The 17,574-nt window shown below is 37.1% G+C and overlaps 1 pseudogene; it reads right to left on the reverse strand.

Annotated features, from left to right (window-relative positions):
* Positions 1 to 229: 229 nt before the first annotated feature.
* LOC123799701 (Y-box-binding protein 1 pseudogene) overlaps positions 230 to 17,574 on the reverse strand; it is a 29,057-nt pseudogene continuing 11,712 nt past the window's right edge.

The raw sequence follows: 17,574 nt of genomic DNA on the forward strand, positions 1-17,574 counted from the left end.
TATTGAAAAAAACATATTTGTCATTACCGAAAAGAGATATCTTTAGGTAAAAATAATAAAAACCCCATGGTAATGCAGATAGTTCTACTTATCTGGTCAATGGGCAAAAAGCAAGCACTTACGGTCTTCATCTCCAATCTTTTATTCATTTCTTGTTGCTGGAATTTCATATGCATTTCTTCGCGTTGGATGACTAAACCAGATGATGGTAGAGATGGTAAAACAGCATTTACTCAGCCCCACCCTGCTCAGCCTGGTAGCTGATGAATTCTCAGCTGGTGGATCTGCTTGCTGCTTTTGTCTCCTAGCTCTCTTGTACTTTAGGGTTTTCCGGGCATCTGTGCAGGTAATTGAAGTTGCAGCTGTACCTACGCATTGAAGTGGATACTGACCTTACTGACCTTGGGTCTCATCTTGATTTTCTTTATCTTCGTCATTGCCGACCTCCCTAGGCTGTCATTGGCTAGGAGGGCCCCTTTGGAATTGTGATCTGAACACCGATGCATATTGTCTCACTGGTCTACCTTGTTCCCCTGCACCCCCATTGCCAGCTCCTGCCATCACCTCTCCCTGCACAGGAGGATTGGAGGACTGCGATCCGAGTCTGTAGGGCCTCTGCCTATAGTGAGGTGGGAATCCTCACCTGCCGGAGGGCGGCGCTGTGGGACATGGGCTTCTGGAGCATTTTCCCTGCCCTCCTCCTTTTCCCTGCTCTCACTCTTTTAGTAGTTGTACTGGCAGTTGCGTGGAGGACCCCTGTCATGTGGAGAGCATTTGTAATGGTTATGGTGGGCTGCATATTTACTGCCCTGCACTGGAACTCCACCGGGGCCTGTCACAGAAGCTGCCTCCACACCCTCTTCTCCTTCAACAGCATCAAACTCCACCATCTCCCCATCTCCTACACTGCCAAAGAACATCCTGGGCCTCTTCTTTTTTATGGCCGTCTGGTGTACAAATACACTTCCTTGATGTCATTCCTGTTGATGAAACCGCATCCATTTCTTACACTGAACCATTTGACTCTTCTCAAAACCTTCCTTGTGATGACCTTCTTGTCACCCCAGGCAGGCGCCAGTGATGTGAGGCCACCTGGCTGCCACTCCCTGCACTGCTGCCCATGGGTGCTGGGCTTGGTGTCTGCAGTGCTTATGGCAAGGGCTGTGGCGGCTGGTGGGTCTTGTCCTCGGTGCTCAGGGTTGCGGGGAAGGTGACCGGGGCCGGCTGCAGTAGGGGCGCCTCTTCCTGGGGTATGATGGTAACTGCCCCTGGCCGCCCCATAGTAGGACTATTGGGCTGCTCTGGGCTCTCTGGGGTCCACTCACTGCTTCCGCTACCTATGGAACAGATGAAACCGTTGTTGGTCCTTTTTCACCGCTTCAGAACCATGTGTCTTTAGGTCATCTGCCAAGGAACCACCCATCAAACGTAGAGATTCTTAAGCTCTAGTGTTATTAAATATACAGCAGAATAAAATCACAGATTCAAGCTCCACAGCAAAGAGAAAGGAACAAACTCGGGCGCCTTGGTGGCTCAGTCGGTTGAGTGTCTGACTTTGGCTCAGGTCATGAACCCAGGGTCCTGGGATCCAGCCCCCTGTCAGGCTCCCTGCTTTTCAGGGAGTCTGCTTCTCCCTCTCCCCACCTTCCTGCTCCTACTCTCTCCTGCTCTCGCTCTCTCTCTTAAATAAATAAATACATAAAATCTAAAAAAACCCAAAACTGATCACGTACACAACATAGATGAAACTCAAAGTCATTATTCTTAGTGAAAGAAGCCAGACACAAAATAGTGCATATTGAATAGTTCCACCTAAATAAAACTCTAAAATGCAAACTGATCCATAGTGATAGAAAGCAGACCAGTAGTTATCTAGGACATGGGGGGGGGGGCGGTTGGGATGGACTGCAGGAGGGGCGTAAGGACACTTCTGGAGTTAATGGAAACAACTTTTTGTATCTTGTGATGGTGGTTTCTCAGGTGGATACGTCTCTTAAAACTCATGGAAATGTACTCTTTAAATGGGCACAGTTTGTTGGATATAAATTTTATCGCAATACAGTTATTAAAAAACCGTGGAGATTCAAGATTTCAGCAAGAGTAGACTAGAGCATGTCAAACCCGAGAGGAGCCAAAATGTATTATTTGGTTTTACAAGCTTTCTACAATAATGTTTCCATTCTGTATTCTCAATCACAAAACTTAAAAAGACTAATTTAAGCATTTTTCACAGATGACAACTTCTTTGCTATGAACCAATAGGTGCTATTCAAACAATGTTCATTTGTGGGTATGCTGGCATACCTCATTTTATTGTGCTTCGCTTCATTGCACTTCCCAAACCCTGCATTTCTTATAAATCGAGGGTTTGTGGCAACCCTGCCTGGAGCAAGTCTATTGGTACCATTTTTCCAACAGCATTTGCTCACTTCCTGTCTCCGTGTTTGGTGATTCTCGTAGTATTTAAAACTTTTTAAGTATTATTGTATCTGTTATAGTGACCCGTGATCAGTGACTATGACTCACTGAAAGCTCAGATGATGGTTAGCATTATATAGCAATGAAGTTTTTTAAATTAAGGTATGTACAGTGTTTTTTAGACATAATGCTATTGCTCACTTAATATACTATGGTAATAGGTTACATAACTTTTGTATGCACTGGGAAACCATCAAAAATTCCTTTGACTTGCTTTATTGCGACATTTGCTTTATTGCAGTGGTCTGGAACTAAATCTACAATATCTCTGAGGTATGCCTATGATTCTTTGGTACTACATAGAAGTGCTATGGTATTCTAATCATTGTTGCTGTGGATCAGAAAAGAAGCAGTGTAGATTTTACATATAAATTATTCTTTCCCATTAAATGAATATTAATTTGTGTCAACCAACCAAAGATTTGCAGACATTCAGAAAAGGGAAAAATGTATCATTAAATCTCCACAAAGTAGGTATGTTGTTAACATCTCAACTCAAAAGTGCTTGCCATATTTATATAGTGTGAGAAAAAAAAAATCACTTTTAATGTTTGAATTTTACTTTTTGGTTTTGTAGGGTTTTTTTAAAGATGCGTGAGATGTATAAGAGCTTTATGTCCTATACACATTATTTATACCTATACAGTTTAAATATTATTATAAAAATAACTCAAAGTCATTTTTCTTTAAAAGGAATTTTAAAGTTATTCCAATTTAAGAAATACCTAAAAAGATCACTTTGAAAATGTTGATAAATTTGTTGTAATTTTCTATCTGCTAATGTTACTTCTATCAAAAGTAGTATGTCATTAAAATTCTGTATGGAAGCATTATTCGTTTGAAGTCATAATATTCCCTCTGGTTGTTCATTGTAAATATATAATATTTTAGAGATATCATAAACTAAATAGGGGTTATTGACTTGGCCTGATAAATGACTATGACTTCATTCAGAAACTATTAAAACTCATTTCTGTTTATAAACTGCCGTTATCTAATGTATAGACTATAAGAAGTTCACAAATGGGGATTACTGATATGTATGGCATAATTTTTGAAGAACTGGTGGCATCAGTGTATTTTTTCCTTGAAAAACTGCATTTTTAAAAGATATTTCTGATAATTTCCCTGTTGGTAATGTTAAAAACAAGTATGTTTTCCTTAGCAACCAGGGTACATAATGAGAAAACTGAAGACTGAGAAGATTCTGTGAGTCCATTTGTTACAGCTAATGCTAAACTGGCAGAAAGGCATTTCCTGAGGATTTTCTCATGCTCTCCATTTCGATAAACCTGAAAATCATGGCTCAAAACACCAATGTAAGCAAGCAGGCAGCTAGGATTCACTCCACTTTGAAAAACAGGAAAAACAACAACAAAATAAGAATACCTATTAGAGAAAGCCCAAAATTGTACTGGAACAAAATTTCATAGCAATTAGAACCTCTCCCTGTCCTCGTTTTCCTTTTGTTCCCATCCAACAACCAACTGGACAGTAGGCCTTGAAATTTCAGAACAGTTCTGTTTCACAGTCAACACAAAGATAGCATTCCCTTGTTTTTAAGATTTATTTATTTATTTATTTATTTGAGAGTGAGAGAGAGCAGGAGCAGGAGGGGCAGAGGGAGAGGGAGAGAGAAGCTCAAGCAGACTCCCGCTGAGTGTGGAGCCCAATATGGGGCTTGATCTCACAACCCAGGTATCACGACCGTCCAGGTGCCCTAGGATTCCTTTGTTTTTAGAAGAGAAGTTTTTCCCAAGTGAATCCTTACGATGGGTTTAGTGAAGAGCCGATTATTTTCATGGGAAAGCTAATCAAAGCTATTAGGACTTAAAGTGGAAGTATTCAATGATACCTTTTGTGTGGCCAGGTATTTTTATACATTGAAATCCACTTAATACCAATTTTTACCAGTTTTGCCGAGCGAGAATAGTGAAAAAGGGCTCACGTATTAGATATAGCTAGCCACACTTGTATAAGCCAACACTATTCAAAGCAAGATAGTTAAGTAATTCGTTAGATCAGACTGAAATCTTTATTTCCACTGACTGGGTGTTGACTTCTGCGAGTTATTTCCCCTTTCTGAATCTATTTTATATCTTTAAATGAAGTGGATAGACTAGATCTGACACGTTCAGTCAAAGCTTCCACAGATATACCTCAGAGGACCCTAGGGATCAGAATGGAAAGTGAATAGGCAAACGTCTCTCAACCTGTCCCTCACCCCCATCCTCACTCCCCTTCAACAGTAAACACCGCTATTATGTATTTCTAGACTGGGTTTAGTGGACTTTTTTTTTTAAGAGATAATGGACCTAGAAATATATTTTTAAGTGCTTGTAACTATTAGAATAAATTATCTCTATGGTGCCTTCTAAGATCTGTAATTAAACCTAGCATTGAAAAGTGGCAGTTAGAACTTATTATTACTATAAATAATGACACCAGCATGTCACTAAAAGATAGACATTTTTAATATAATAAGTTACCCACTTAAAAACCAGGTTGTGAGGCATAGATTTGTTCCTAAGTTGGCTATTTGGAAGATGGAAGGCATTTTTCCATGGAAACAATTTTAAGGTGAAGTCAAAAAAATGAAAAGAAAAGAAAACTAATTTAACTGCCAAAGTCAAAATGGTCCATTTTCAATAAGGAAGAGTGGGAGAGATGTTCTCATAAAAGCTGCAATTAAAATTCAGTAGCATAGATGGACTTTTTAAAATCTTTATTTGTAATATTTGAAGACAAATGACTTTAGAGATATTTAATCTATTTCACTGTCTTCTTTGATTTTGAAAGTTACCAGAGACATGATTTGAGAGAGAGCTCTTTACTAGTGTTGGCATGATGACTGGGAAATAAAAGAATTAAAAAATTTAAAAAGCCAATGGTCATTTAATTTCATTCAGAATGAGAGATTTGCTCAACTCCACTTAAATCCTGAGACCCCTCAAACTTTAAAACTTTGTGTTAAAAGTAGGGGGGGAAACATCACCAGTAGCTTTCACTGTGTAACTATCCCTACCTTTGCTCAAATATATAGATTTTTTTTTTTAAGATTTTATTTATTTATTTATTTGACAGAGAGACACAGCCAGCGAGAGAGGGAACACAAGCAGGGGGAGTGGGAGAGGAAGAAGCAGGCTCACAGCGGAGGAAGCCCAATGCAGGGCTCGATCCCAGAATGCTGGGATCACGCCCTGAGCCAAAGGCAGACACTTAACGACTGTGCTACCCAGGCGCCCCACAAATATATAGATTTCTAATCAGAAGATGCTGATAACTCAGGGAGTAGCTCTGTTAAGACAGATGGAATGTTTATATGTTTTTAAAATCTGCTCTGAGAGGGGGCACCTGGGTGGCTCACTGGGTTAAGTGTCTGACTCTTGGTTTCCACTCAGATCATGATCTCAGGGTTGTGAGATTGAGCCCCACGTTGGGCTCCACACTGGCCAGGGAGCCTGCTTAAGATTCTCTCTCACCCTTTCCTTCTGCCCCTCCCCCTGCCCTCTCTCTCCATCTCTTTCTTCCCCTGAATGAATGAATGAATGAATGAATGAATGAATGAATAAATAAAATCTTCTCTGAGGTAAAAATTTCCGTTTTAAAGATTAATAAAGAAGATGAATCCTTATGATTTTTTTTTGTTTAAAAGATTAATAAATGAAGATCCAGAAAAAGAAAACTTAAGCAAATCTGTCTATGCAATTTAGTCAATAAAAATACAAATATTTACTTATTTTAAATACTATTAATTCTACTTAATTCAAAATATCATATTTGGAACTGTTTCCAATACCCTATCGGAAAGTTTATTTCACTTATGCTGGAATATTTTCAGACTAAATACTGTAAATGGGAGAAGATGGTTTAGAATCCATAGCTTATTAATACATTGTTCAGCATTCTGAATAAATGGGACAAACTTCAGAAGCAATCATAATTTCTATGAAATTCTATGTTCACCAACATAGAATTTAATAATTCTTGGTTGTTTATATATTTTGGAAGCATCAGTGTCCTTCTTGACCTTCTAGCAGTGAAATAATTGGGCATCCCACAAAGATTCTAGTTTCCATGAGCCTGATTGTGGGAAATGGAAATCCCATATTATTATATCCCAAGATTATACTTACCATGGAGAAAATTGCATGATCATGCTGACCTAAAAGTTAATATGCATTGGGCACTTTGCATATATTCTGAAACCTTGCAATAATGAAGGAAAATTGCTAGTAGTTTCTGTAACTACTGTACTATAGTTAATCTGTATCGTTTCATCATTAAAATAAGAATTCTTCCTTTTTTTATTTTTGAGCACCAATATAGGACCTCTTTCTTTACCCAGTCACAAATACACAAAATTCCTTTCCCAGCTTTTATGATAGGAATACACTAGTGTCTTCTCTCACGCACACACACACAAATTATCTTTCCAATTCCCCACTTCCCCTATTACAGCACAAATTTCACTGAACAAGAAGCTTGAAGGTTGAGCATATTCCCATAAGATTTTAAACATTAGAAGGAATGTGCTTCTTAGGTCATTATTTTTAGGAAGATAGTATGTACTTTTCCAGGCAGAGGTTTCATTTTGATATGAGCATGATTGATATATTCACATATAGTAGTTCTGTGTCATTTGGGGGAGATAGGCATCGCCAAACACACACACGTGCATCATGTGGTATATGAAAATATGGCTTCATTAGATTTTTGTTTAATTCTGGGAAGTACTTTCTTGGAAACATATATTTCAGAAGGAAAAAATATATATATATTTCCGTTTTCTGGGAAAGCAAAACCAAGGGGCCGAGTATGACTTTTCTTTACAAAATATTTGCGTGGTCTTCCAACCCTGTCAGTATATTGGTGGATGCTGTCTTTCTTCTATATTTTCTTTCTCCCTGTATGGAAGCTAAAATGTGACTAGGTGGGCAAGAAAGATGTTCTATATAAAGTTCTTTGGCAGCAATTTGAATCTATTTGCTATCCTGGCTTATTAATCTATACCCCACACATGTGAAGAATTACATATGCCAAACCAAAAATCTTATTTACTATAAAATAAAATTTTAAATACAATATTCTATAAATTATACTTATTTAACAAAAATGTTTCCATTAATCTCTTGCCAAATGTTATTACGCAAGATATACTATACGGTGTTTCTTAGTTCAAAATCATGACTGGGAACAGTTTTGAAAAAGGACAATGACTTTTAGAAACTCAAAGGTAACAGTTTTTTGTATTTTTTCATAATTAATCTTGTGTGTAAATAATGGACTTTGTAAGATTCTGTTTCTAAACCCCATTCCTAAAGTCTTAATCTTCATAAAATTTATTAAAAGTACACTAATTTAAAATTCTAGTTAAATAAAATTTAAGATATACTTGTTCTAGAATTACCAAGCAAAAATTTGAAAAGGAAAAGGCAGTAACTGGATGTCAACTGATTATAGTGTGTTTAGTAAGGTTTTGTCCAAACCAGCCTTATTTTCTATGGTGACAGGATTAGCAAATTACATGTTGTTGATAGAGAAAGCCCTTAACTTTATTTAGGCATTACCAAAATCTTTCATGGTATTTCTTCTAAAATACCAGGAAGGTATTTATTGGCACAGCAATATAATCCACTGAAAAACTCCCAAAGAGTATGAATCTTAATGGATTCATAGCAATGGGAAAAGATGTCTTTTATGGACTGGTACAGGGCTGTTAACAGTTTTATCAACAACTTGGAAGATGAGAGAGAAGACATGGTTATCAAATTTATAAATGATTAAAAACCAGAAAGGTTAATTAATGTAAGAAATAAGATTCAAGCAAATGTCTGTAAGTATGAAAAGCCAAGTCAGCATGATGAATTTTGACAGATATAAATGTAGAATATGTATTTTACACTAAATGATATATAAAAGTAGCTGTGAAAACCAACTTGAAAATGATTATGTGTAGTTTTCTGTGTCCGAATGTGTGTGTGTGTCCACATGTATGCCGGCAAGAGTTAGTAGTTTTATTTACAAATAAATTTTACGTTAACTAAGAGTATCAAATGACAATTAGAAGAAGTGCCGGAAGCTTGAGTTGCACTGATAGAAAAATATTGTCTTGACAAGAGAAATACCAACTCCTCTGTGCTCTCTCTGGTTGTACTGCAGCATTATATGCAAGTTTGGGAACCACAATTCAAGGTCAACAATGACAAACTGGGTAACTTTTCCATCAGTGATTCTTAATCTTTGGGAGATCACAGATATTATCTCCTTAGGACTCTCAAAGAAGCTATAGATATCTCTCCAGAAAAAAAAAAACACATATACACAGAATTTTATATACAATTTCAGAAGGTTTACAGCATTCCTGAAACTCATCTATGAATTTCCTATGTGTTCATGGACTTTAGCTTAAGAATCTCTGATCTAAGACCAAGTAGTGAGGCAGTAAGGATTGTTGGTTCTCTAACATATGAAAACAGTTAAAGGAGTTAAAGATGTTTAGTTTGAAATAAAGAACACCAAAAGGGTAGGAACAAAATAGCTGTCATCAAACATTTGAATAATTTTCGTGTTCAAGAGTTATTATATTTATTTTATGTATCTCCAATGAGAAAGATAGAAACACCAGAGAGACATATTTTGTGTAAGTAGAAATAGAATGAATGGGAGGAATTTAATTCAATTTAACATTCAATCAGTGCTTTCCACATGGTATGCTAGACTAGGAGGGCGAATGTAAAAATCAAATGAATAAAACATAGTCTCTTTCCTTGGGATGTTTGGAGAAGAAAGTTCTAGCTCAAAAAGTAAATTCCCTTTAAAGAAGAATATTTTTTAAAAAATGCCAGCCCTTTTATGACTATATGGTATAGATATTTTATCAACCTAGAGTAGATTTTTATTACTAGGAAAATAATGATTTGAATGACCACACTTAGTAATGCCAATGGAGCATATTTTAGTAGGGCTCATTGCCCCATGAAAAGGAACATGACAGCAACTTTGGGGGCTACCCATAGCTTTATTCTGAAATTTCCTTTGTATACAGAGGTGATAGCTAGAGTGTAGGTAAAAAATATGTGTGAAGCCAATGAGCATCCTGAGAAAAAGGAATCCAGATTTCTTCCTCTTTTAGGATCCACCTTATTAGAGCTTCTGTCATAGATTGAAATGTTCCAGATGGATATTTCCTGCAGGAAAAGAACCTCAAACTAAACTGTTTCCTGAAAGGTGACAGCAAGCCCTATATGTTCTTGAATGAGAGCTCATTCTAGCAGAGCATGCTGTTTAGGTGTGGAAGCCCTACTGACCCAACCACATTGACAGAGCGGGTCCATTTCAGTAAAATGTTTGACCATGTCGGTGTAATCCAGAAGAACTGCAATCTTCAGAGCACAGAGTAGCATGCCATCCTTTAGTACTATCTACTGGTACCTGGGCTGGTAAAGTTATCTGTGAGCCACTGAATGCAAATGTGGGGGGCAGGGTTCCATCAGTTCTCAACATTGACAGTCTTTGGGTTGCAGTGGAACTATAGCATCTGGGAAGTGGTCACAGTAGGCTCTCCAATCCTTGTCCTTGTGAGGAACATTAAAAACTAAAATTATGGGCTAAGGGTGTAGAAAATCAAGAGGGAGATGCTGGTCTTCCTGGAGTTATTAATTGAAATCATTAATAAAAAGGAAAGAACAAAACCAACATTTGTTCCAAAGGTCACTGAATCCCGAAGGGAATATACCTGGATTTGTAAATTTGCATTTTCCTTTCCTGTCTTGTCTATTATAAGTTAGAATAGTGATGGGAACTGAAAAGAAGATAATGCCCTAGTTTATTTTCTCAAATTAAAGTCCAAAAATTATGGTAGAAGGAATGTTTTCTCAAAGCCTAAAAATCGCGCTAGAAGGAAACAAGATCAATTGACTGATATAATGCACTGCTCACTGCAAAGGGCCTGTTGACCTTGAACGCTATTTCCTTGATCTATAGGTTGAATATGAAAACTTTAATTCTGGATAGTTCTAGAACATTGATGCTTCTGGGGATGGACATTATCATCAAATTGATGGGGCTTTACCCCATGGTAATTAAATATACATCTATGGGTTCAATGCCTAGTCATCAATACATATTTTTTTAATTAATAAAAATTCAGATGACTTTAGTGTGCAGCCAGGGTTATGAACCATGATCATAGAGCAATGATTCTCGAAGTGTGGTGTAGCAGTGTTAGCATCACCAGGGAACCTGTTGGAAATGGAGATTCTCTGGTCCAATTTTGACCTACTGAATCAGAAACTCTGACAGATGGAACTCAGCATTCACTGTTATAATATGCCCTCCGGGTGATTTTAGTGCATACTCAAGTTTGTGAATAATGTCATAAAGCCTTATGAAGAGTTGTAATTTTTCTAATTAAGTAAATTAGGTTTGTTCATTAACCAGTTACAACCAAGAGGTTATGCTGAAGGTAGAGAATTATATCTATGATTCTTTTGTATATACCCACGATCTAGATAAATGTAAAACATGCACCGAGTTCTCCATAGTATATGCTGCTTAACTTGCCGCTGTGTATTTGAAGGTGATTTGTATGCCTAAAATGATAGAATACCAGTCATGTTCATCCTGTACTAAGTCCCTTGCCACTTAGGTGTTTCTTCTGTAGTAGAGGTGAATAGGGATAGATAAATCCCTGCCATTCACTTATTCAACAACTATTCATTGAGTGTGTACTAGGTGCCCAGTATTATTCTGAATTGTTAGGATACCCAATGAGCAAAATAGACAAAGATCCTTGCTCTAGAAGAGATAACCTTCTTATGGGGGAGTCAGAAAAGAAGCAATAAACATTAAAGTATGAATTATGTATTATACGTGAGAATGATAAGTACTATAGAAACTAGAGAGCAGGCAGGGTAAAGAGATTCAGAATTGTGGAGGAAGAGGGGGTGAGGGAAGCCATTTGCAATATTGAATAGAGTAGATAGTATAACCCCCAGAGAGAAAGTGAGATTTGAGTGGAAGGAGGTGGAAGAGAAAGCTAAGCAGGTGTCTGTGTGAAGGGCTGTCTGTATGGAGAGGGAAAGGGAATAAAGCCTGTAAAGTAGGAGCATGCCTGGGGTGTTTGAAGACCATAATGGTGGCCAGTGTGGATGGATCAGTGTGCACAAGCATGAGCAATGTGAGCAAAGGGGAGGTGAGGGAGATAGTGGAAGACCTTGCAGTCTGTGTAGAAGGATCTGGGATTTTACTCTGAGTCTAATAGGAAGACATTGGATTGATATGATCTGACTTACCTCTTAAATGGATCACTCGTCTCTGGGTGAGATCAGACCGGAGTACAACAAGGGTAATAGCATTAAATCAGAAGTCTCTTGCAATAATCTAGGAAAGAAAGAATGATTGTTCAGATTAGGGTGCCAACAGAATATCTTGTGTTAAGAGGCTAGATATATTTTGAAATTGGATCCAGTAGAATTTGTTTATGAATCAAGTGTACGTAGGGGGAAAAAAAGAGGAATCACAGTTCATTCTAAGGTTTTTAGCTTGGGCAACTGGAAGGATGTTGGAAAGGACAAAGTATTGAAAATACGAAAGAGATGATTTGTAGTAGTAAGACTATACACAGTATCATCTCTCCCCTTAAGCCTAAAGTGTTCATTCTCAATGTCAAGGAACGCCAGCCCTTTACCCACCCTGTGCCCTATGCCAATGGATGGCTGAGTTTAAGAATCGTGGTATTTATGTCCTTTAACCTGCTCACAGTACTTTCTCTGAAGGATACATACATACCTAATAGATTTTTATTCATTTATTTATATATTTAGTCAACACTGATCCAGCCCTAGGAGATGGGGAGGCACTGGTGATGAATTACTAACATGGCAGACAGGGTGCTGCTAATGTGGAGCCCACGGGGAATGAGATAACTTGATCACGCAGGACCCTGTGCTGCGACTTGACAAGTCATTTTATTCCTCTGCCTTTTCCATGCTACCCAACTGGTACCTTAAAAAAGTCAGCCTCCCTCATTTGATGCCAGATCATGACTGATTTTGGAAAAGAATACCTGTAGGATTAAAATAGGTGTGGGCAATGTTGTGTTTCACACTATGAGACGATGTAGGGAAAGGTAACTAACATTCTGTGAAGCCATTAAGGAGAATGGATAATATGAACCTGCCTGAAACGACTCAGGCAAATTACTTCATTCTTTCTGAACAAGTTCTATGCATATGAGAAACATAAATATGTCTTACATGGCTATAATCATATAGAAAGTTAACAAAGAGATCGAAACTACAACATCTTAAAAAGCAAAAACTGATTTCTTAGCCCCCAAAAGGAAGACCCTAAGTTACATGTAGGAAAATAATAATATTCCCTAGACCCTGATTTATTAAAAAGGCCATTTGTGCTTCCAAATGAGGCTTTTGGTAGGTCTACAGATATTAGCAAAATGATTTCCATGAGAAACCAAAGACTTTATTGACATATTTAAGTTTCCTAGATGATTGAAAATGTTGTATGCTTTAAAGACCAATACCAAAAAAAAGGTATCATTAAAAACTATTATTTCCTGTAGCTACAGACCCATTTTTTTCCCAGTACTTAGGCCTTTGTGATTTCCCTACCCCAAAGTGGGTTATGAAAGAATTTGATGAATTAGATGCAATCTAGGCATCATTTGACAAGATTTTTCTCTTTGTTAGTTCAGAGCACCTTTTTGATACAGAAAGATAAAATAAAAACATTACATTTTAAACTATCCTTTGGGGAAAAATTATATGCCTAAGGGCTGTACCCTTAGAGAAATGATGGCTTCCTAGAATATTGTTACAAGACATATCCCTCCCTCTTCATTCCCTCTCCACCCCCAGCAATAACACAAACAAAATAAATAAATAAATATTGCAGAAGAACTACTTTCAGAGGCATGATTTAGCCAAGTCAAGTGCAATATGTATCATCGTACAGCACTACAGGCATACTTGGAAAAATAATTTTATAGTATCAGTTCCATAGCCACGAACCCTTCTGTGCAACACTGCCTGGGAAGCACAGCTAGCTTGGAGTGCCAGCTGTCAGTCAAAACCTTGACAATGTGCCAAACCTGTGCCGAGCACCATGGCTTTCACTATAGGACCTCCAGGGAAATGTATGTATTTGTGTGAATGTGTTTCCAGAAAATCCTGAAAATTCAGGAAATTCTAATAGGTAGGGTAGAGAAGGTATGTGGAAGAAGAGACAGATTTTCTAGGAGAGATTATTATATGAAGGCTGACCTAGGATAATCTTCGAAATGGAAGAATGCAAAACTGGTTCTAACTGTTCTAGTAGGTATCTGTGTACTCCACAGCAATAACTATACAGTAACGTGTACATTACCAGCAATGCATCTAGGTTTCAGTTTGATCTTTGAAAAGATCCAGGTCATTGTTTTAGAATATGATGCATTTATGCATGTATGTTTGTTTGCATGTATGCACACACGCAGTCCACATAAACCAGTACAGACATGCAGGGGTCAACTGATACGGGAATCCTGAACCTTCTCAAATCAACAGATAAGATTGGATCTATTCTGAAAAGGAAAGCACAGTCTATTTTGTGTGGTTTATGTCCTTATAAAGCTGAAGATCCTCTCTGGATGCCTAAACTCAGTTTCCAAGGACAGTCTCTGCTTCACTCTGGCACATTATGCTTATCACAGAATTATGTTTTCTTCAAAGTTATTACTTGAGAGAAGAACAGATGCCAAATATATATATATATATATATATATATATATATATATATATTTCCGAATATCTAATTTTTCTTCACAGATCAAGTAAATTTTTTTAAAAAATTTTTTGAATTGATATTTTGGATGGCATTCAGTGTTCTTCTCTTTAAATTTTAAGAGTCCTGGATATCTTGCCAAGCATATAACCCAAATTGTATTGGAACTGCAACACTTTAATAAGAAGCTTCAGATATTGCCTCCCCCACCCCCACGTGGCAGGCCTCTCATTTATTGGAGCCATCTTTTACCAAGCTGCCAACTTCCCCTTTTGCTAAATGCTCATAAAACTCCATCTTCTCATTGACTCTGATCTTGAGTTCACATTTTGTTCCTCAAGGATCCATTCTCTGAATCTGATCATCTTTTTTTTCTTTTTTGTTTTTGCCACTCACATCCTACACACTGTACCTAATGTCACTCGAGAATCATCTTTACCTCTTGGAGACATTGCCATTTACATTACTAGGACAGGGGCTCTAGATGTAAAGGCTCTGTCCTTCATTCAAATAGCAAAAGCAGTCTTAAATTGGAGTTACAGCCAGCCACAATGAACTTCTCTTCAGACCAAACACCTCTTTTATCCTGTCTGCCCTTTCTTTCTGAAAAGAATGTTAGCGTAAGTAGTAGTGACAGGTCTGGAGAAGATGAATTTCATAATATTGCGGAAAAGAACAATAATAAAAGAAACATTTCACTCCATTTTTACTGACTCCCCAGAGAATACATGAAATTAAATGAGTTATTTAAATAAAGCACACTAGGTCAATGATTCCAGTGCAAAAAAAAAAAAAAAAAACACCACCAACAATAACAACAACAAAAAAAAAACCCAGTAGCTTCATAAAGGAGAAAAAGTATTTTTTTTTTCTTTTTTAAGGCAGAAGTTCCGTTTCTTCAAAAGAAATCTTAAGTAGAGGAGGACCAATGTAAAGTTTGCCAGCTTTTCTACTCAAAAAATATGGAGGTGAAAGTTGGAGGCCTTCCCTCCCACTCACAAAGTCCTCAAGTCTCCTCAATGTCAGCAGTGAAGGACTTTATTAAAATCACTGAGGAATCTCAGAGCATGTTTTGAAAACAATAGTGTTAAGAGATACCAAGCTCTGAGGGCAATGTTTAAGATTTGGGAAAATCTCCTGATGATGTAACTTACCTGGTAATTTCTTAAAATTATTACCTGAATATCTTTGCTTCAAAAGAAGAAATATTTAGGGGGAAAACGGCATTATAGATAGGTTTGCCTATCCGATTGTATATTAATATTTCCAAGAATGGGCCCAAAACTGCATAACTCATTGCCACATTGAACTATATTCTGTTTAAAGAGCGTGGTAAAGTGTAGTCAGATTCCAAAAGTATCACTTCAGCTGTGGTTCTCAAAGGACAAATATACAAGGTGACCTAATACCAAGCAGTAGATCCTCCTGTGGAAGTAAGTTTTGCAACTGGTTTTATTTTGGCACAAATGGCAGTTATGGTAATTTTCATTGCTCTTACTAATGTCATTTTCCCAGAGATCACTGGGGACCATGAAAGATGGTACTACTTCTGTGATCAAATAGCCTTGTTGAAGTTTTATTTTCCCCCTTTCCATAGAAAAGATTTGATTTGAAGTAAAAATTTCATATATATAAGGTAGTTACATTTTCTTTGATAGGAAAATATAGTTTTCTTACTAGGGTTTTTAAAAAATTAACCATTTGCTTTTTGTTTGCTTTTGCTTTTGTTTGTTCTTCCACAAAGACCTATTGTTCTGCATGACACGTTCAATGGTTCAGTGTTGATTTCGGGATAAACTCTAGGGTCTCCAGCTTCCTTCATAAAACTTTTTTTTTTTTAAGATTTTATTTATTTATTTGACAGAGAGAGAGAGACAGCCAGCGAGAGAGGGAACACAAGCAGGGGGAGTGGAAGAGGAAGAAGCAGGCTCCCAGCCGAGGAGCCTGACGTGGGGCTCGATCCCAGAACACCGGGATCACGCCCTGAGCCAAAGGCAGATGCTTAACGACTGAGCCACCCAGGCGCCCCCTTTCATAAAACTTTTGAACAGAACATCTCTATTACAGTCAGGCTCTATCATTTTTGCAGTACTGGATACTTCTGCCTGTACAGTTTGTTGGTGTACACGGGAGCCCATTTTGACAGATTACATTTGCTGCTCCTTATGGAGGTACTAAATCAAATGCCTACTGATATTTCAGCCATTTCAACATCATGTTCTAATTAAACTTGTTCAGTCGATGGCAGTCACCATGTTTTGAAATCATATAACATTTAATCAGTAGTTCTCATATGATGCATACATACCATGCAAGGAGAAAGAATCATGCTTGTGCTTAAACATGTTAAAAGATGCTGTTGATTATGAAGTCTTAAAAACAACTTTTCATTTGAAGAAAACCAGTTCAATGTCTAGGTAGAAAATCCTGACTGAGAATATCAGAGGAAATGATAAAGAAATAACTTTGATTTTACTTTTGAGTAAGATTCAACAAATTATCAACCTTTGGAAAGGGGAGCAGAAATTCCAAAGAATATGATCTATCCGTTGAGATAATATTAAAATAGGTGTGAGGATAGAGTAACTAGACAGTGCTCATTTCTCATCAGTTTTTTTCATGAGAGTTTATTTATTTGGTGTTAATTTTAATAGTTGAGTTATGAGTTAGAGACAAAAGTCTCTTCAATGCTGGAGAGATACTGGATTACCATCAGTTGCCTTTCTTTGGTCTCCCTGGGCAACAAGGATATGAAGATCAAATAGGCAGGGAATTTCAACAGAATTTCAATATTATAAATACAGTATTAAAGTAAATGAAATAACATTTAAAAAACTGGGTCATACTGAGAGTTAACTCAGTCACCTCATTCTTATCTTTGTGTGTCTGACTTATTTCACTTAGCACAATGTCCTCAGGATGCATAGATGCTTTCACAAATGGTAGGATTTTCTTGTTTCACGTAATTGTGAAATTTTTCAGTCATTATTTTTTCAAATGCTTTTTCTCCTCCATTTACCTCTCTCCATTTACAAATATATTTAGCATTTGATATCCCACAGTCCTTAAGTTTCTATACATTATTTTTTTTTCTTTAAATGTTCTTAAGATTGGAAAATATTATTGATCGAATTTATTGACTGCCATCTCTATTCTGCTGGTAAGCCCATCCAGTGAATTTTTAATTTCAGATATTGTATTTTTTGGTTCTTGACTTTGTATTTAATTATTTTTTAATAGTTTCTAGTTCTTTGTGAGATTTACTATGAGCATGTTACCCTTTACCACATTCAGAGTGTTTTTAATTGCTAA

Source organism: Ursus americanus, chromosome 7 (assembly GCF_024610735.1).
Source record: "Ursus americanus isolate L20-20 chromosome 7, mUrsAme1.1.p, whole genome shotgun sequence".
NCBI lineage: Eukaryota > Metazoa > Chordata > Mammalia > Carnivora > Ursidae > Ursus > Ursus americanus.